Genomic DNA, 13920 nt, shown 5'->3' with positions numbered 1-13920 from the left:
CTGCTTCTAGGGGCCAACCTTCCACAGAGGAGGCCAACGGAAGTGCCGTTACCAAAGTCAGGCCAGTCTCTTGGCACGGGTTAGCCAGGGCTTTCTTTAAAGCATGGTTCATCTTTTGTTTAACTGTTGATGGGAGAGGGGGGAGTGGTTCCTAAACACAAATTGTTTAAGAAGCACTGTTGTACCTAATGTCATCGCACACATCACAATGCATTTTATCTTTTTAAATCTCTCTTCCCAATTAAGCTATGGACTAAGGGCAAGCAGGGAGACTTTGTATTCCTTCAGCTTTTAATTCTCCTTGCCTAGCTTCTGACTTGACAATGAGTAGACAACAATAAATTGAATTAATGCGCAGGCCCTGGCTGGATTACCTAGGACCTGGGACCATGTATGTTGAATGTTAAGACCAAGGACAAATCCCCCTTGTCCAAAGTCAGAATGAGTTCTAGAACGTGGGGAGAGGTTAAGATGAGAGATGAGATTGTTACAGGCCGCCTTCCCCAAAGTACCACCAGAACAACAGGTTGATAAGACATGGCTGAGTTCCTTCTCTCGAGAAGACTCAGTCTTCCTAGCATCGGAAAGAGGGGAGAGCAAAGTAGGGAATCCTAGGAGGTTCTGGAGTTTGGGTGAAGGCAGTTCAGCACTTTTTTAGTCAAGGATTTGATGAGGATTTGGTTAAGGATCACAATATAATAGCTTAAGTTTGGTGCCCACAGCAAGGGGATCAAAAGGTCTTGGGAATTAAATTTGTCACTTGATGTTTTCTGCTATTTCAAGGTATTTCAACTTTTATCTTCTGGGTCAGTTTTCTGAAATAGTCAATTTCCATTGCTGAAGACGGAACAGGAGAGTCATGTGAATGCCGAGAGTGGCTGTGTGTGCGGAGATGGTGTCAACTCTCAGGACTCAGGAGGCCCAACTGAGGGGGGAGAGAGCTGGCGACGTTCAGAGCTGATGGGCCCAGACACCTACAAGTTTCTCCTCAAGACACTATCAAATAATCCAGCAACAGGAAACTGCCGTCCCTCCTAACACAATAACGCCATCTGCTCAGCAGATATTGATTTCTAGTCAGTGGTCTTATGGGAAGCTATTTGGTCTTTCTTCTCTACTTCCCCTCTTCCTCTGACACTGGTTTACCCTTAACTCAATTACTAGGCTAGAAGAAGTGCTTAAAATCTTTTCATCCAGAGCCTACCATGGTTTGTATGAGTATTTCCAGGGGGCTACTCACATATGACCGCACCCGTGACCTTCTCAACGCCCTCCTGGTCCAGGGGCAGTCCGGAAGTAAGAGGCTTGCCTGCAGCTTCCAAAGTGATTACTCTGCAGCAGACATCAGGCCAAATGAGCCAGCCAGCGGGGGTGAATGCTGATGCACATTAGAAAGGTCAAGCAATGCAGGGAGCATCCAGCTTCTGCTTGGGAGACACGGCCGCATCTGGCCCAGACAAGAAGACCTAATCTAATTTCTAAACAGGAAGAACATAACTCCCTGGGATGGAACAGGCCTGATTTGCCTAGAAACTCAGGGGCAGTAGGAGGTTGGGGGTGGCTAACATTTACCGAGGACCTGTAGAGCATTTTTTTTAACACAGCATTTTATGGAGAAGCTTAGCATATCCAGAATCTTTGAAAACTGGTCATATTTTCACTAACTGAGGTGGAGAAGGACCAAAACAGAGGCAGTCTCTTCTGTTTAAAGGAAATTTGTAGCAAACTTTCTGAAATGAAGGAAGCATTCCCTGTTTTTGTTTTATTTTGATCCAGCTGACCGCTCCTTGACAGTCTATCACCCAAAAGAAGGTAACAGTCGGTATTTTCCACCAGAGGCGTGCTACCCAATGAGGCGAGGTGAGATCTGACCTCCTGGTCTCAGCCACATCAACATCCTCTCACCTCATTTGTTAATTGTGAATAAAAGAAAAAGATGTGAAAAAGCGAAGAGCCCATTCTTTCTGGAACCTACCTCCCATCAAGTGCTGCTCTGTAACACTCACTCATTCATTTAGAATTGGGAATGAGGGGTTACTTAAAAAAAAAAAAATTATTTGGGGCACCCGGCTGGCTTAGTGAGTAGAGTATGCAACTCTTGACCTCAGGGTTGAGAGTTCAAATCTCACGTTGGGCAGAGTTTACTTTAAAAAAAAAATGTAGACTTGGGATGCCTGGGTGGCACAGTTGGTTAAGCGTCTGCCTTCAGCTCAGGTCATGATCCAGGAGTCCTGGGATCAAGCCCCTCCCGGCAATCCACATCCAGCTCCCTGCTCAGTGGGAAGTCTGTTTCTCCCTTTCCTGCTCCCCCTGCCTCTCTATCTCTGACAAATATATAAATAAACTCTTTAAAAAATTAAACATATTGGGGCACCTGGGTGGCTCAGTGGGTTAAGCCGCTGCCTTCGGCTCAGGTCATGATCCCAGGGTCCTGGGATCAAGTCCCACATCGGGCTCTCTGCTCGGCAGGGAGCCTGCTTCTTCCTTTCTCTCTTTCAGCCTGCCTCTCTGCCTACTTGTGATCTCTGTCTGTCAAATAAATAAATAAAATCTTTTAAAAAAAAATTAAACATATAAAGATTATGTTAAAAAGTCTCTTTTAAAAACAACATAGAGGGGCACCTGGGTGGCTCAGTGGTTAAAGCCTCTGCCTTCGGCTGAGATCATGATCCCAGGGTCCTGGGATGGAGCCCCCCATCAGGCTCTCGCTCAGCAGGAGCAGGGAGCCTGCTTCCTCCTCTCTCTGTCTGCCTCTCTGCCTACTTGTGATCTCTCTGTCAAATAAATAAATAAAATATTAAAAAAAAAAGAGAGAAGAGAAAAAATAAAAACAACATAGACTTGGGAATGAGGGACGTATTCTATTATTCCTCTACACACTACAGATTTGGGTTTTTTTTGTTTATTTTTGTTTTTCTTTAAAATGGAAAGTTGAGGGACGCCTGGGTGGCCCAGTCATTAAGCATCTGCCTTCGGCTCAGGTCATGATCCCAGGGTCCTGGGATCGAACTCCACATGGGGCTCTCTGCTCAGCAGGGAGCCTGCTTCCCCCTCTTTCTGCCTGCTTATGATCTCTGTCAAATAAATAAATAAAATCTTTTTAAAAAAATAAATATAAATAAATAAATAGAATGGAAAGTTGATTTGCTCAGTACACCAAATAGGAAGTAAGCACTGTCGTGACAAATACATAGAAGTATGCAAACCGACATAAAACAGTAATTTAGTTTAAATGAAAGACAACCTTTTTAAATGTTATGACAACATATTCCCCAGAATCCTTTCTTCAGCTAATTTAACTATACATTTAATAAAATGAAGGATAAAGGATTAAATGGAAGTTAGCTTGTGTGTTTTAAAAACAAAACTCCAACTCTATCAATCCATGACAGTTAACTACTATAATTTCCAAAATAAAGGCAAAAAAAGAGGAAGGAGTTAGTGGCCTTTTCTGCTTAACAGTCCAGAGGAAAGTGGTTACTACAAATATAGCAGGCAAACTGTTAACACTGATGGATCTAGAACATAGTATTGTACTGAATTTCAGTCTCAAATTGTGCTAAATGCTTATTATCATTAGTATGGCCCATTTTGGTCCATGATATGGTTAATTGCCAAGACAGATGCCCATTTGTTACAGAAATACATAGATTAAATTAAATTTGATATTCTTCTGTTAAAAAAAAAAAAAAAGCTGGGTCTATTTCCACACAGAAAGGCAGCTTTTTCCCAGGAAGAATTTACAGGAAGTAGTTTGCACCAGGTAATATGAGGCTGTCTACCACAACGTGCTGGGTCAAACTGAGGGAAGGAATATTTTAAAGTGTCATCTAATTCCATGATAGCACCCTGGTTCCCACAACAGTAACAGTAAGTAACTGGGTGCACTTTCCAAAATGGTAACCACTGTGCGCCTGGGTGGCTCAGTCATTAAGCATCTGCCTTCAGCTCAGGTCATGATCCCAGGGATCAAGACCCATGTCAGGCTCCCTGCTCAGCGGGAAGCCTGCTTCTCCCACTCCCACTCCCCCTGCTTACGTTCCCTCTCTTGCTGTGTCTCTTCCTGTCAAATAAATAAAATCTTTAAAAAGCAAAAAAAAAAAAAAAAAAAAAAAGGTAACCACATTCTGATCATGACACCAGCTGTATTCTTCGATGACAAGTTGGTGAGCTCAAGAAACCAGTGTGAGACCATGGGCATGGTCAAATGTTTCAGAAATGTCTTGTCCAAACATAGAGCCAGTTCTAGGTGGTGAACTATCCTATCTCACCAACCACGATCACCTGATCTGCCCACTACAGATCACACACTGGACCTTTCCTGTGGAACTTCTTGTAAATGATTCAAGGCTCCTCTATGATCCAGTGTATCTAGGAAGGGAGAGAGGCCACCATGAAGGTTGAATATCTGTCCATCTACTAGTGCCGTAAGTGGAAGATAATCAAATAGATCTGTAAAATATTTCCACACTTTGGCATTTCCATGCTTTCACAGACATTCATCATAAAAGCCATATACTTGGGTAACTCATCGACTCTCATGGTTTCCTCCCAATATTGTAATGCATTCTAGGTAACACACCTTTAAGACCACAAGGAGAGAGTCACAGTCTCCAATTAGGATAGCTATGTCTACACTGTCTCCCATAGATAGATAGTTTGTACCTGGTGATTTTCCACCAATTCTAAAGAGTTCCATGAGATCATGGAATTGACCATGCACATCTCCATGCAGGGGAATGAGACAATGAAACTCCTGCACTTCTGATTCTTTTGTTAAAATTTCCTTAGCCTTTCTGCACAGCACTGCACATCGTTCTCATTAAGCTATTTATCATCGTTCAGCTGCTCAGCCCCTTGGTGCAGCTCCTTGGGGAACACCTAGTTGTCCATGGCAGCTAGATTCCCTTCCCCACCGCCTCCTTCCCCCTTCAAGCCCTGGGTCCCACTCCCTTCTCCAGCTGCTGCCAGGTCCCTGGCAGTGGACCCCTTGTACCACCCAAGGCCAGCCTGGAGGAGGCTGTGTGACAGGGGAGGGAGTGGGTGAAGAATGCGGCAGGTTAGGTGGCATTCCAGAGTGAGCAAGAATCTTCAGCAAATCACCCGCAGGGTGCTAACCACCTGCTACCCTCACGGCCTCTCCCTCAGGCTCCCCGTTTTTTGAGCGAATGCCAGGACCAGCATTTCATCCTCTAGCCAACACAAACATGAAAAGATGCTCAATATCACGTACCATCGGGGAAATGCAAATCAAAACTATAATAAGTTATCATCTCACACCTCTCAGAATGGCTAAAATCAACTTAAGAAACAAGCGTTGGGTAGGATGTGGAGAAAGAGGAACCCTCCCTCACTGCTGGTGGGAGTGCAAACTGGTGTGGCCACCATGGTAAACAGTATGGAGGTTCCTCAAAAGATTAAAAAGAGAACTACCTTAAGATCCAGTAACTGCACTACATATGTGGAATGTAAGATACACAACAAATGAGCAAAGGGGGAAAAGAGGGGTAGAGAGAGAGAGAAAGAGATAAACAAGAAATAGACTCTCCACTTTAGAGAACAAACTGATGATTACCAGAGGGGAGGGTGGGGGGATGGGTGAAACACATCATGGGGATTAAGCACTGATGTGATGAGCACCGGGTGTCGAACGGACTGTAGAATCACTATACTGTACACCTGAAACTAACACAGCACCTAATGTTAGCTACACTAGAATTAAGATTTTAAAAGTTGATGAAAACAAAAGATTTCTTCCTCAACTCTTCTTCTTTTCCCTTCCCCCTCAGAACCCTCAGGGCTTCCGTGATTACTTTCATCCAAGTCACTTCCACTCCTAAAATTCTTTCCCCACCCTCCAGAGCGCTGTTCATCCCACCCGACTTTGAGCACTGACCATGCAGAAGGGTCAGTTGGACATCCTACCCTAGCACCTGGAAAGGGAAATAAGAGACACGATAAAGTTAAAATTAGAAATTAATGATGAAGGGGCGCCTGGGAAAGGGTGTTAAGAGTGGAAGTGATCTCGATGAAAGTAACTACAGAAGTCCCGAGGGTTCCTAAGAGAGAAGGGAAAGGAAGAGTTGAGGATGAAACCCTTTTTAAAAAGGTTTTTTTAAAATTTCTCTCTCTCTCAAAATCTTTTAAAAAAATAAATTGATGATTAAGAAAATTAAAAAAAGAATTTATAAATGTATAAATCTTGTAAATCAGCTAGATCACTGAACAATATAGGTGTCACTAGCTAGCCTTACAGAAGAAACAAGGAAGAGAGCACAAAAACACAAATTTAGGAAAGGGAAACATGCCCATATACAGAGGAAATAGAGATAAGTATGAGACCATTATATACCACGATAATCTAAAACATTTGAAAATCCTAATAAAAACTGATGATCTTCAATGAAAATACCTTTCCCCAAATTGGGTTGGAAACACATGGAAGTAAACAGATAAATAACATGTAGAAATAAAGACAATTCTCCTCCAATACTCTAGTCCCAGATCACTCCATATGTGACTCTTTAAAAATTGAATAAACAGATTTGTTGACGCTGTTTAAACTACTCAAGAGCACAGAGAAATAAAGGAAATAAATACCTTAACTTACACAACTGGCAAATGACTGATCTGAGAACCTAATAAACACAAAACTGCAGACTAGTTTTACTTGTAAAGAGTTAAAAGAAATTTTAAATATATATATATATATATATACACACACACACACACACATACACCAACCACATATAAATTGTATATATCAAATCAAACCAGCAGTACATTAAAAGAATAACACACCAAGACCAAGTAAAGTTCATTTCAGGAATCAAGGAATCCAAGGATGATTCCATATTAGGAAATTTAGTAATATAAGTTAATTTTAAGTAAGTCAAGAAAGAAATTACAATTGCCTTTACTATTAAAAATGCACTTACTGGGCGCCTGGGTGGCTCAGTGGGTTAAGCCGCTGCCTTCGGCTCAGGTCATGATCTCAGAGTCCTGGGATCGAGTCCCGCATCGGGCTCTCTGCTCAGCGGAGAGCCTGCTTCCCTCTCTCTCTCTCTCTGCCTGCCTCTCCATCTACTTGTGATTTCTCTCTGTAAAATAAATAAATAAAATCTTAAAAAAAAAAAAAAATGCACTTACTGGGGCGCCTGGGTGGCTCAGTGAGTTAAAGCCTCTGCCTTTGGCTATGATCCCAATGTCATATTCCCAGGGTCCTGGGATCGAGCCCCACATCGGGCTCTCTGCTCCGCGGAGAGCCTGCTTCCTCCTCTCTCTTCCTGCCTGCCTCTCTGCCTACTTGTGATCTGTCTGTCAAATAAATAAATAAAATCTTTTTTTTTTTTTAAATGCACTTACTAAAATTTGTATACCCACTCCTCCTTATAAACCTCTTAATAAAATGAAAATGGAGGTTGTGAGTTTGAGCCCCACACTGGCTGTAGATATTACTTAAAAAGAAAATCCTTAAAAAAATGAAAATAAAAAGTATTCCTTTATTTTAATGAAGATAGTTCTCAGAACCAAAACCGAAACATGTTTCATGGTAAAACACTAAAAGCATTTCTGATCAGATTGGGTCCAAGAGAGGACCTAATAGTACCACTGTTACTGACTATTGTTCTAGAAGTTCCTGCCAAGGCAATTAGACAAGGACTGAATTAAAATGTATAATTAATAGAAAGGAGGATGCAATACTGTCATTATTTACAGAGCATATGATTACACATCTGGGGGAAAAAAAAACACCCAATGTAAACCTACTAGAAAGATAGGTGAATAAAGAGATTATTTAAAAACTGACATTAGGGGTACCTAGGTGGCTCTGTTGATTAAACATCCAAGTCTTGGTTTTGGCTCAGATCATGATTTCAGGGTTGTGAGATCGAGCACCATTCTGGCTCTGTGCTAGGTGTGGAGCATGCTTAAGATTCTCTCTCCCTCTGCCCCTCCTTCCACTTTCTCTCGCTCTTAAAAAAATTAATATAAAAAGCAGTATTTTATTAAAAATAACTTCTTTTTTTTTTTTAAAGATTTTATTTATTTATTTGAAAGACGGAGATCACAAGTAGGCAGAGAGGCAGGCAGAGAGAGAGAGAGAGGGAAGCAGGCTTCCTGCGGAGCAGGGAGCCCGATGCGGGGCTCGATCCCAGGACCCTGAGATCATGACCCGAGCCAAAGGCAGCAGCCCAAACCACTGAGCCACCCAGGCGCCCCTAAAAATAACTTCTAGTTAAAAATTTAGGTCATAATTGGGACGCCTGGGTGGCTCAGTTGGTTATGCTCAGGTCATGATCCCAGTGTCCTGGGGTCGAGTCCCACATCGGGCTCCTTGCTCAGCGGGGAGCCTGCTTCTCCCTCTGCCTCTGCCTGCTACTTTGTCTGCCTGTGCTCACTCTCTCTGACAAATAAGTAAATAAAATCTTTAAAAAAAAAATTTAGGTCATAATTATATGATCTCTCTGATATGAGGAATTTGAGAAGCAGGGTGGGTGGTCGTGGGGAGTAGAAGGAGAAAAAAATGAAACAAGATGGGACCAGGGAGGGAGATAAACCAGAAGAGACACTTAATCTCAGGAAACAAACTGGGGGTTGTTGAGGGGTAGGGGGTGGACAGGGAGGGATAGGGTGGCTGGGTGATGGACATTGGGGAGGGTTTGTGCTATGGTGAGTGCTGTGAATTATGTAAGACTGATGAATCAAAGACCTATATACCCCAGGGCAAATAATACATTATATGCTTAAAAAAAAAAAAAAAACCTATGAAAAAAAATTTAGGTCATGATTGGAGATTGAGCATATTCTAAAATATTTTATATGCTTAATACATAAAAATGTTAGCTAGAATATTTAAACCATTTGAGTATTAAAATATTTTAATAGAGGTGTCTAGGCAAGAAAGGGGGGTTCCAAATGGGTCAGATATATAGAGTAGTATTTGAGGTTGTATAGCCCATGAACGGACCTGAGAGGAATACAGGCTGTAGGGACTGGAGTTAAACATGTCCACAAGCCTGGCATTTAATGAGAAGCTGCATCTGCTGCTGATCCACAAAGGGATATCTGAACGTCCTTCCATTAGCCCAAGTTCTTAGCCAGAAGATAGAGTTAGCCTTCCCACATTACAACCATACAACTGGAATTCTGAGTCCATACTCAGAATGAGTATGCGGGGCCCGCATTCTCAGGGTGGCAAACCCCAAGCCAATCCACTAACACAAAAAATGATCTAGAATCAGGGAACCAAAACAGAACCTGAGCAGAAGCAACCAAATGGAAACCTCCACAAACCAAGTCAGGTAAGGACAACATCTCTTGAGCAAAAATCCTAATACAGGGGAAGCAAGTCCAAGGCCATTGAAGTGGAATCCACATACTTAAGTAGTAGAACTCACTCCTAAAGTAAAGCTCTTAGAACAATCTAAAGGAGGTTAAAACAAATACACATAAACAATGAACTCTGGAACACTAAAAAGAAATTTGAAAAAAAAAAAAAAAAGGAAAAAAATTAAAAAACAAAAAAAAAATACACTCAGGATATTTGAAGAAAGAGTAGCACCATTAAATGTAAACAGGAAAAAGGTGACTCTCCTATCAGCAGGACTCAAGCCAATACGGTTTCCAGCCTAGCTTGCTCGGCCAGAGTCTGTTCTCTATAACCATCTCTCTGAAACACAAATGGGACAATGGACTCTGCTGTGACACTTCCCTTGTCTTCATTTCTAGCTCTGGCTCCATGAGATGGAATCAAGGCTGAGAAGGAAGGAGAGAAAAAGACACAGGGAAGCTGTGGAGAGAGAAATGTATGATCACATGGGGGCAGAGACAAAGTCATTGCCCAAGAAAGTTGAGCACTTCCCCCAACACTTCAGACACTCATTTTTTTTTTTTTTTTTGTGCTGGTAGCACAGGTTAAGAGTATGGACATTCTGTTTTCAGGATCTACTTTTTTTAAAATGCTTGTCTAGAAACTGAGAGCTTATCATTATTAGATCCCACTTGGCTAGGCTTCTGGTGCACCAAAGGGCTATTGTCTTCCATGTCTGCAAGGTGCCAGGCTGGAGCCAATCCTGAACTCCGACAGCACTTAAAAAGCTCCAGTCAAGGGGCGCCTGGGTGGCTCAGTAGATTAAGCCGCTGCCTTCGGCTCAGGTCATGATCTCAGGGTCCTGGGATCGAGTCCCGCATCGGGCTCTCTGCTCAGCAGGGAGCCTGCTTCCCTCTCTCTCTCTCTCTCTGGCTGCCTCTCTGTCTACTTGTGATCTCTCTCTGTCAAATAAATAAATCTTTAAAAAAAAAAAAGCTCCAGTCAAGATGGGGTGCCTGGGTGGCTCAGCTGGTTAAGTGACTGTCTGCCTTCAGCTCAGGTCATGATCCTGGAGTCCTGGGATCGAGTCCTGCCTCAGGCTCCCAGCTCGGCAGGGTCTGCTTCTCCCTGGCTGGCTCCGTCAGCAGAACATGTGACTCTTGATCTTGGGGGTTGTGAGTTTGAGCCCCATGTTGAGGGTAAGAAGTCACTCTAAAAAAAAAAAGAAGTAGCAGCAGCTCCAGCCAAGTACCCTGCTGTCTATAAGGGACCATCAATTTTCTAGGTCTTGCCAATGTGGCCCTTCAATCAGTGAGTGCCTGCCTCCAGCCTGGGGTTGAGGAGAGTAAAAAGGGCTGCATATGTCTTATGCATCAGAGACCAGAGACCGCTTCCTGGAGGAGGCAACATCAACTGCTAAGTGGAAGGCATTTCTAGGTGATAATGGGGAAAAGAGCTTTAAAGGTTGTGGGAGCAGCCAGTGGGCAGAGCAGAAGGAAAATAATACAGAGAACTGCCAGTCAAGAGAGGTTGGATGGGGAAGTGTAATGCGAGAAGGGAGAAACCAATTACAGTCTCTCAAATATCTCCGTTGCCTTAAATTAATTTTTAGACTTGTTCTGGCTGTCTCTTCAGCACATATTATTTTTTTAATTAAAATTTCCCTAATTAGATGATAAATTCTTGGACGGCAGAGTTGGACATAGTATCTTTCTTCCCAGCAGAGACCTGGCCGTGTCTGGAGAGACCAACTACCAGGCATCCAGGCTCAAAGCTGGCATCACTGAAAGCAGGAACAGATGATGATGATTAAGGTCACCGAAGACTGTAAGCTTCCTGGCCCTGGTGCACCCGGGCTCTGCTTGGAACACAGATGCTTCTGGTCCGAGGGCCCTGACCGAGGCGAGAGGGGTTCTGGGGCTTGAGGGGGTAGGACCACACCCCCGTCGCTCTGCGTGAAACAGCAAGATTCTTGCTTTTGAGCTCACTCCTTTCATCCAGTTGTTGCTCTGTTCATTTCTTGACAGGTTGCTTGCAGAGTTCGTAATTTTTCAAAGAGTGGATCTGGGGAGGATCCCACGTGTTCTTGAGAACAATTTAATTTTGAGTTTCAATTCAGAGAGGATGAGGGGGAATAAAAAGACTCCTACAAGCATCTTCTAGGATCTCTGCCTCAGTGATAGAGATGCTTCTTTCTTGGCACTCTGAGGGAAGGAAGGTTTCCTGGTCGGTTTGAAGACAGAAATGCCCCGTGAGAATTAGGTCTCTCCCAAAGACAGGCAGGAAGTTCTAGAAAGCCTGTTCATAATCATGCTGTGAGCAACTATTAAGTTCCAGAAGAACACCACCACTGTGGCTATGGCTCTATTAAATGTTTTTAATTTCCCTGGTTCTACAGCTTTCTTTGTAAATCAGATGTAAGTCTGTTTCCATTTCCTAGTTGCGGAAGAGCTCTAAGCCCAAGGAGTTTAAATAAGCTCAAAGCTTACATAAGTCACTTTATAACAGAAAATTTTGTAATTTTTTTTTTCTTTCAAAGTCAAGGAAATCTGTGAGGGCTTCAAGGAGAGGATAGTGCTGCTGCTGGGACTTTGCATAACTGGCTGGTTTCTGGGCCTGAGCCGGGGCAGCCACCTGGCCTGGCTGCCCACGCATCATGTCACCTTGACCGTTCCATTCCCCACATCTCTGCATGGACCTCAGCTACAAACCCCCTAGACTGGGGCATCGGGCCCGCCAACATATGCATCCCGGAGACCACAGCTTCTTTCTTCTCTGTGGCCTGTCCCTACTCGGCTGCAGTGGCGGAATGCCAAGCGTTCTCTCCATTCCAGGCTATTGTTAATGTTACAGCTCGTTTTGGTTAGCAGCCCCCACTCTTCTACAAAACAGGAGGACTGGAAAACTTGGCCTCTCCCAATTTGCAAGTCCAAATTTTGTTTGGATAGCCTGTTAGCATGAACAAAAAGATGCTGCTCATCTCGTTATTATTTTTTTTTTAAGATTTTATTTATTTATTTGACAGAGATCACAAGTAGGCAGAGAGGCTGGCAGAGAGAGCGGGGGGGGGGGGGGGAAGCAGGCTCACCCCCGAGCAGACAGCCTGATGCGGGGCTCCATCCCATGACCCTGGGATCATGACCTGAGCCGAAGGCAGAGGCTCTAACCCACGGAGCCACCCAGGCGCCCCCCCCATCTCATTATTAACTGCAGATGGGACCAGCCAGCTTTTGCCGAATGAACTGTACTCAGAAGATTCAGAATTTTAAGAAATGATTCACCCATTGAAAAAAGACTGAAAAAACGAAGGCAGCCAAGAAATTTTCAGAGAAGTGATGAGCACTCATCATCTCTATAGTACCCACCTGGATGCTCTAAGTTTATTTGAGCATAAAAGCTCTGGAGTAGACAGGAATGCTGCTTGTTTAGTAATTTCTACACCCAACGTGGGGCTCAAATTGGTGACCCTGAGATCAAGAGTCACATGCTCTTCTGACTGAGCGGGCCAGGGGCCCCCAGAGTACTGCTTGCTTAGATCTATTTAAAGGACTGCTAACCGAAATGATCTATTTAAAGGAGTGCTGCTTGCTTAGGTCCATTTAAAGGAGTTCTGATGAATACTGGGGGTCATCTAGACTTGCCTGAAACTTCAACTTTGTGCCTATAAAGATTACAGCACAGTCTTTCATGTTTCAAATATATTATAGAGTACTCTTGCTTATTTGACTCTTTAAACCTTACAATATGTAACCACCAGAAAGGGCTAATGATCTTGGTACCAAATAAGAAAAAAAAATTTTACAAGGGTTTCCACTTCTCAATTGTCATATTATCTCAAAAGTTGAAATAAGATGATCTACCACTACTGTTCTTCTAACTGTCCAGCATATTAGCAATTGCCCCGTGTGGTTAGGAGGCTGAATAATTCTTTAGACTTTCTGCTAGAATTAGGGTGTCATCATGACTGGGTGGTGAACTTAGCACAAGAAGGTAAGTGTCAAGTGACGATGTCATCATTTTTTTGCTAAGTCTTAGTTTTGATGATTAAAAACCAATTCTGCATAAAACCAAAATGAGTGAGAGATAGAAAAGGAAAAGTCATGCACTATCTTAATACTGGGAAACACTAGGGTAGGACATCTATTTACCAGTACAAGGGCCCAAGGTTTTGTACTTCCTTTGAAGAACTTAAGCTAGTAAAATCTGTGGCTTTGACACATGGACCAAAATATTTACCTTGGGGTGGAAGGGGCAGCAAATCTGCATGGCTCCTCAGAAAACTTTCCTCAATCTGGAAACCATCAGCTTAAACTAAGAAGTTTGGCCTTTGGCTTCAAAGTGGAAACCTTAAAAGACAAGACTGTATGAAGAATCCAGCCTGCGGGGTGATAGAACCCCACCAAATGAGAATGCTCCCTAGTACATCACCTTGAGGCATTCTGTTGTTTCTAACTCTGTGTTGGTGAACTTTCTGTCCTTTTTTTTTTAAAACTATTTTACATCAAAACAACTTTCTTAATTGAGACATAATTGGTACATCATGTTGTGTATAAGTTTAAGGTGTATATCAGGTGTGTGTTACTTCTAACTAAAGGTAAAAGTGATTT

At 43.0% G+C, this 13920-nt stretch overlaps 1 pseudogene across 1 annotated transcript; it reads right to left on the bottom strand.

Annotated features, from left to right (window-relative positions):
* Positions 1-778: 778 nt before the first annotated feature.
* LOC309843218 (serine/threonine-protein phosphatase 2A catalytic subunit beta isoform-like) lies at positions 779-4699 on the bottom strand (annotated as a pseudogene). The gene is made up of 4 exons: positions 4103-4699; positions 3713-3878; positions 1241-1332; positions 779-837 (listed from the first exon to the last, which is right to left on the bottom strand). The product of its transcript is annotated as a serine/threonine-protein phosphatase 2A catalytic subunit beta isoform-like (transcript).
* Between the last annotated feature and the right edge of the window lie 9221 nt (positions 4700-13920).

This window comes from Mustela nivalis, assembly GCF_964662115.1.
Source record: "Mustela nivalis genome assembly, chromosome: 10".
NCBI classification, from domain to species: domain Eukaryota; kingdom Metazoa; phylum Chordata; class Mammalia; order Carnivora; family Mustelidae; genus Mustela; species Mustela nivalis.
Note: the sequence above shows the minus strand (reverse complement) of the source record. Positions and strands in the feature narration are given on the sequence as shown.